Source organism: Molossus molossus, unplaced genomic scaffold, assembly GCF_014108415.1.
Source record: "Molossus molossus isolate mMolMol1 unplaced genomic scaffold, mMolMol1.p scaffold_m16_p_11, whole genome shotgun sequence".
NCBI classification, from domain to species: Eukaryota; Metazoa; Chordata; class Mammalia; order Chiroptera; family Molossidae; genus Molossus; species Molossus molossus.
Genome location: NW_023425346.1, coordinates 16,340,098 through 16,348,106, shown reverse-complemented (window position 1 = coordinate 16,348,106; position 8,009 = coordinate 16,340,098). Strand labels below are relative to the sequence as shown.

Here is an 8,009-nt window from a genome sequence, read left to right as displayed (position 1 = left end):
CAAGGATATTCATTAGGGAGGGAGGGAGGGAGGGAGGAAGGGAAAGAGAGAGAGAGAAAGAATCATCAATGTGAGAGAGACACATTGACCAGCTGCCTCCTGACCAGGGCCAGAGATCGAACCCACAACCGAGATACATGCCCTTGACAAGAAATCGAACCTGTGACTCCACTGTCCGAGGGCCAACGCTCTACCTGCTGAGCCAAACCAGCCAAGGTGCAAAGACTTTCCTTGACCAAACTTTAGTTAGGTTCCTCTGAGCCCTCTTCTTGTCTAGACCTTGACTTTGGCTTTAGTTTCTTATGTTGGTGAGCCCAGATTTAGCAAGAATCCTGCTAAATCATCCCAACCTTTGATATCTGATGAAATTCCTTATCTTCATCCTGATGGCTCTAAGTCCTGGGCCTGTCTCTCTCTCTTTCTTTCTTTCTTTTTTCTTTTTTCCAACATCCAAAATCTTTTTAATACAAAGGTAGGATTGGGGTTAGTTTTGTAGATGGGGCTGGCCCCTCGGCCTCTCATGTGCTTGAACTTCCCGCCCTTGGAAGGTACGTAGGTGTTGGTGTGGCTGGGAGGGTCCCTGGGGCCTTGCTGAAATGCTAGTGCACTCTCCCCGGTGATGACCAGAAAACAGGACAGTGCCACAGCCCTGGGGGGAGCCCAGGGTCAGCTGCTTGAAGGTGAGAATCTTGCCCCCAGCCTTGAGGATGCGGCTACGGGTGTAGTTGCTCACACAAAGTGTGCACACCTTCGGTTTGGGCACCTCCTGGGCATGCACGTCATGGATGACAGTCCCCACAACCACAGCGGTTTTACCCTCCTGGCCAGGAAGCTTCATCTTCTGGATCATCCAGGATAGGAACAGAGGCAGCTGGTTGGTGGCACTCATGAACAACCTCTTCAGCACTAATTGGTTGAAGGTGGAGTTGGTTGATCTGGTCAGAAACCTGTACAGCTTGCCCTGGCTGGTTTGGCTCAACAGTTAGAGCGTCAGCCTGCAGTCCAGAGAGACCCAGGTTCGGTTGCTGCTAAAGGCATGTATCTCGGTTGCAGTTTGTCCCTGGCCCTGGTTGGGTCATGTGGGTGGCAACTACTGTATGTGTCCCTTTCACTTCAATGTTTCTCTTTCTTCCTCTCTCCCTCCTGCTCTATCTGAACAAAGAATGGAAAAATGTCCTCCAGTGAGGATAAAAAAAAAAAAGGAACCTGTACAGCTTGATCGACAGCATTAGATCTGTGTCTTTGTGTGGAACCTTTCAGTCTTCGTTGTGGCGGATGTCGGCTTCCATGATACCATCTTCTCCTTGACCTGTCTTTAGCAAGAATCCTGTTGGACCAATTTAACAGAAATACTCCTACCCTTGAGGTTTCCTCTTAGTAATTTTCCATCCAGCAATCCTCTCATTCTGCTCCTTGGCTATAAATTGCACCTGTCCTTGTTTTTTCAGAGTTGAGCTCAATCCCTCTCCCCTACAGCCACAGGGTTGACTCATATTACAATTGTTTTAAATAAAGTCTTTATTACCATTGTAACAAGTATGCAGTAAACAATTTTTCTTTTATAATAGCTCTTATCGTATTCTTTTCCAAAAGTGTTCCTTTTTCAAGAAAGATAGTAGGTGGCCCCACAGCTTCCTCATCTTCAATTTAAATAGTCTAATGACCAGCACACTTTACACTGACCTTCTTCCCTACCCTCCTGACAAAGTCTGTCCTCTCTGCCTGAGGATCTGATGGTTTGCTGATTCATGCAAACAGTACTAAATAGTCTGAATGTTTCATTTGGAAGTTAAGTGGAAAAGCCAGTTGTACATTATGTAAAATTACATTCATTGGAATGCCTTGGAATGAAATTATCAAGCATTTCTTTAATTAATTTGGTACAGAAGTTTATTGTGAGAAGCTTCTAGGATAATGTCACTGGTCTGATAAGAGAGTGGAATTGGGGCCATTCATGTATTTGAAAGGCTGAGTTTTACAGTGGGAGGCCTCCCTCCCACCATCCGTTACCTGGCAACTCACACACTGTTCAACTGCAGACTGAAGTCGAAAGGACTGCCCAGGGACGGCCCCCTTGATGCGTTCATCAATTGTAAATGAGACCATTATGTAGATAAGTTAAATATGAATGGCGATGGGCTTTGTCAGCCTACTAAAAGAGTCAGAAATTTCAGGAAAGTAAATGAATAAATAAAACGAAAAAGACTCGATAAAGTAAAAGTGTTGCCCTTAAGGCAAAAGAAATACTTATGATCTGAAAATCCATTTTCTTTTTAAAAGTGAAATTTTTTCACTTCTTAATAGGGAGGAGGATAGTCACTCTCACAACCCTAATCCCACTTTCCTGAACTCCACCAGCCCTTCCCAGAGAACCCCACAGAGATGGAGCACCCAACCATGGTGGTGGGCAGGGAGTCCAGGTCTACAACAAAACTTCAGCCTAGGGTCCATTTCTTTAAAGGATATTTTGCAATTTTCAAGATTTTCCTAAAAATATGCTTCTGTTGTAGGGAGTTTTGCAAAATATGTCAAAGGATATTTAGCATATGCTTCGCTTTTGTAGGGGATGAAAAACTTTTTCTCTGCTCTCTTGAGTTCAGTGCTCAGAGGCCTGTGAATTAAACTGACACCAGACACAGAGGAAAAAATGGCGGCAGAGTGAATGAAAGCTACACAGACCGTCTCCCAGGACCAAACAGGAAATACAACTAAAATAAAGACAAATTGTCAGGGGAAAAAAAACAATTAAAGAGCATCTGAAGAGAACCCATACAACCAGGGACAGAAAGGGTATGCCAAATTGAGCCTGGTAGGAACTGCAGAGGCGCATGAGGGCAGGCAGGGAGCCCAAGGACAGCAGCTGAGGGCTATGTTATCTATGAGTGGTTCCTGCAGAGAAGGCAGATGTTTTAAAATGTACAAATCGGAGAGAACCGAAAAATGGCAGCGGAGTGAACGGAGCTACACAGACCATCTCCCAGAACCACACTGGAATTACAACTATAACACAGACAAATCGACGGGCAAAACCAACAGAAAAGCAGCTTGCAAGGACCATACAACGAGGGACACTGACTCCATCCCGGTAGGCTTGCGAAGGCGCGAGACGGGGCTGGGAGCGCACGGTCGGCAGCTCGGCAGCGGCCTTAGCTATAAGCGGCGCCCGCGGGTCACACTCCCAGGCGGCCCTGCAGCGCAGCCGGGACAGAGGCTGAAACAGCCACAGCCACTCACCTTGGGCTCCGGCAGAGGGAGGGCGGACTGGACTGGAACTGAATCGGGACACTCGGGGTTTGGAGGGCGCTCAGAGCTTTGGCTGAGTGCAGCCGCTCAGGACGGTGGCCTTATTGCTCCTTCCCAGGGCTCTGAGGAGAGGCAGCAGCCCCTCCCTCGGAGATCCAACCCCACCCTGTGGGCCATTGAAGTGCTAATTGAGGCTCACTAACAACCAGCATCTGCCCCACCCTCGTGAAAGCCCCTTGGCTGAGCACCAGAGGGAGTTTTTCAATCAAATGACAACCCAAAACTCATCAAGTAACCTAGACTGCTAGCCTCCAGGCAAAAAGCTAGAGGATAACAGTACCTTTCCTAGGCTGGCAACTTTAACCAGGAAAGTAAGAATTGACAGTGGTGTTCAACCTGGGTCCTCCCTCGCTCATCTAAACACAGGAGAGGGAGCCACAAACAGCAGAACACCAACACCCACAGGGAGAACTTGACAGGCTCCAAAGCCCACAGTGATAGCCAAAATGGTGAAACACAGAAACAGAGGCCAAATGAAAGAGCAAGACACCTCCACCGAAGATGAGATCAATGCAGAGCAATTAGGCATGTTAACAGAGCTAGAATTCAGAGCCATGATCTTGAGGAAGCTGAACAGCATGAGTAAGGACATAGAGACACTGAAAATAAGCCAATTGGAAATTAAAAACCAACAAGAAGAGATAAAAAATGACATATCCGAAATGAAAAACACATTGGAAGGTTTAAAAAGCAGAGTAGGGGAAGCTGAGGAACGGATCAGTGAATTAGAAGACAGGGTAGAAAAAATAAACCAATCAGAAAAACAAAAGGAAAAAACTATTAAAAAACAGGAAGACAGCTTAAGAGAACTATGGGACAACTGGAAACGTAATAATATTCGCGTCATAGGAGTCCCCGAAGAAGAAGAAAATGAGCAAGGGATAGAGAATATATTCAAAAAAATAGTGACAGAAAACTTCCCTAATTTGGTGAAGGAAGAAGGCATTCAAGTTCAAGAAGCACAGAGAGTCCCAAGTAAGAAGAACCCAAACAGGCCCACACCAAGACACATAGTAATTAAAATGCCACAAATTAAAGACAAAGAGAGAATCCTAAAAGCAGCAAGAGAGAAGCAACAGGTTACCTACAAAGGGAACCCCATAAGGCTCTCAGCTGACTTCTCACAAGAAACACTACAGGCCAGAAGAGAATGGCATGAAGTAACCAAAGTCAGGAAAAACAAGAATCTGAATCCAAGACTACTCTACCCAGCAAGGCTATCATTCAAAATAGAAGGTCAAATAAAGAGCTTCCCAGACAAAAAAAGGCTAAGGGAATACATTAGCACCAAACCAGCACTGCAAGAAATGTTAAAAGGACTGCTGTAATTAGCAGTAGAAATGGGAAGAAAAATAGAACCACACTAAACAAAAATGGCAATAAATAAGTACATATCAATAATCACCTTAAACGTTAATGGATTGAATGCTCCCATAAAGAGACACAGAGTAGCTGATTGGATAAGAAAGCATGACTCATCTATATGTTGTTTACAAGAGACCCACCTCTCAACAAAAGACTCACATAGGTTGAAAGTGAAGGGATGGAAAAAAATTTTCCAAGCAAATGGAAAGCAAAAAAAAGCTGGGGTAGCAATTCTCATATCTGATAAAATAGATTTCAAAATGAAGACCATAACTAGAGACAAAGACGGCCACTACATAATATTGAAAGGATCTATCCAACAGGAAGATATAACCTTGATAAACATATATGCACCCAATATAGGAGCACCAAAATATATTAAAAATCTTCTGGAGGACTTCCAAGGAGAAATCGACAACAATACAATCATAGCAGGGGACTTCAACACCCCGTTGACAGCACTGGATAGATCCTCTAGGCAAAAAATTAGCAAGGAAACAGAGACTCTAAATGAAGCACTAGACCAAATGGATTTAATAGATATCTACAGAGAATTACACCACAAAACTACAGAATACACATTCTTCTCAAGTGCACATGGGACATTCTCAAAGATAGACCACATGATAGGACACAAACTAAATCTCTACAAGTTCAAGAAGATTGAAATCATATCAAGCATCTTCTCAGATCACAATGGCATGAAACTGGAAATCAATTGCAACAAGAACATGCAAAGACATTTCAACACATGGAGGCTAAATAGCATGTTATTAAACAATGAATGGGTCACCAAGGAGATCAAGGAAGAAATTAAAAACTTCCTGGAAACCAATGAAAATGAACACACAACAACACAAAATCTATGGGATGCAGCGAAAGCAGTTCTGAGAGGGAAGTTCATAGCACTACAGGCCTACCTCAAAAAACAAGAAAAATTTCTAATTGACTGTCTAACCTCACAACTTAAAGAATTAGAAAGCAAACAAAAAGAAAACCCCAGAGCAAGTAGAAGGAAGGAAATAGTAAAGATCAGAGCAGAAATAAATGACATAGAGACCAAAAAAACAATTCAAAGGATCAATGAAACAAAGAGCTGGTTTTTCGAAAAGATAAACAAGATTGACGGACCCTTAGCTAGACTCACCAAGAAACAAAGAGAGAGAACCCAAATACACAAAATCAGAAATGAAAGAGGAGAAGTAACAACCAACACCACGGAAATACAAAAGATCGTTAACACCTACTATGAACAACTATATGGCAACAAATTCGAAAATCTAAGCGAAATGGACAAATTTCTAGAAACACACAGTCTCCCAAAACTATTTCCGGAAGAGATAGAAAACTTGAACAGACCAATAACAACCAGGGAAATTGAAGAGGTAATCAAGACTCTCCCAGCAAACAAAAGCCCAGGCCCAGATGGTTTCACGGGGGAGTTTTACCGAACATTCAAAAAAGAACTAACACCCATTCTCCTCAAACTATTTCAAAAAATTCAAGAAGAAGGAAGACTTCCAAACACGTTCTATGAGGCCAGCATAATTCTAATTCCAAAACCAGAAAAAGACACTACGAAGAAAGAAAACTACAGGCCAATATCCCTGATGAACATAGACGCCAAAATCCTGAACAAAATATTAGCAAATCGGATCCAGAAGTACATCAAAAAAATTATTCACCATGACCAAGTGGGATTCATTCCAGGGATGCAAGGCTGGTACAATATTCGTAAATCAATAAACGTGATACACCACATAAACAAAATGAAGAATAAAAACCACATGATCATATCAATAGATGCTGAAAAAGCATTCGACAAAATCCAGCATCCATTTCTGATAAAAACGCTCAGCAATGTAGGAATAGAGGGATCATATCTCGACATAATAAAGGCCATATATGAAAGACCTACAGCCAAATTCATACTCAATGGACAGAAACTAAAAACATTTCCATTAAGAACAGGAACAAGACAGGGATGTCCACTTTCACCACTCTTATTTAACATTGTACTGGAAGTCTTAGCCACAGCAATCAGACATGAAGAAAAAATAAAAGGGATCCAAATTGGAAAGGAGGAAGTGAAACTGTCATTATTTGCAGATGACATGATATTGTACATAGAAAACCCTAAAGACTCCATCAAAAATCTATTCGACTTAATAAATGAATTTGGCAAAGTAGCAGGATACAAAATTAACGTCAAGAAATCGACGGCATTCTTGTACATCAATGATGAACTCACAGAAAGAGGAACTGAAAAAACAATCCCATTTACCATCGCTCCAAAAAAATTACGATACCTAGGAATAAACTTAACCAAAGAAGTAAAGGACCTATTTGCAGAAAACTACAGGTCATTGAAAAAAGAAATAGAGGAAGATATAAAAAAGTGGAAGCACATACCCTGTTCATGGATTGGAAGAATTAACATCATTAAAATGTCCATACTACCCAAAGCAATCTATAGATTCAATGCAATCCCCATCAAAATACCAACGACATATTTCATAGAACTAGAACAAATACTTCAAAAGTTCATATGGAACCAAAAAAGACCCCGAATAGCCACAGCAATCTTGAAAAAGAAGAACAAAGTAGGTGGGATCACAATACCAGATATCAGGTTATACTACAAAGCGACTGTAACCAAAACAGCCTGGTACTGGCACAAGAACAGGCATATAGACCAGTGGAACAGAACTGAAAACCCAGAAATGGACCCAAGGCAATACGCTCAATTAATATTTGACAAAGGTGGCAACAGCATACAGTGGAGTAAAGAAAGCCTCTTTAATAAATGGTGTTGGGAAAATTGGACAGCTACATGCAAAAAAATGAAACTAGACCATCAACTTACACCATACACAAAAATAAACTCAAAATGGATAAAAGACTTAAATGTGACCCGTGACTCCATAAAAATTCTAGAAGAAAATGTAGGCAACAAAATTTCGGACATCATACGGAGCAGAATTTTCACTGATACATCACCTAAGGCAACAGAAATAAAGGAGAAAATGAACACATGGGACTACATCAAACTAAAAAGCTTCTGCACAGCAAAAGAAACAATCATCAAAATGGAAAGGCAACCCACTGTATGGGAGAACATCATTGCCAATGATGTATCAGATAAGGGGTTAATTTCCAATATATATAGAGTGCTCATACAACTCCACAAAAGGAAGACAAAGAACCCAATTAAAAAATGGGCAGAGGAGCCCTGGCCAGTTTGGCTCAGCGGTTAGAGTGTCGGCCTGCGGTCCGGAGAGACCCGGGTTCGGTTCCCGCTAAGGGCATGTACTTCGGTTGCAGTTTGTCCCTGGCCCTGG

General features: G+C 42.1%; 1 pseudogene; it reads right to left on the bottom strand.

Moving 5' to 3' along the window:
- Nucleotides 1-378: 378 nt before the first annotated feature.
- On the bottom strand, nt 379-2,106 carry LOC118625574 (annotated as a pseudogene).
- Nucleotides 2,107-8,009: the final 5,903 nt, after the last annotated feature.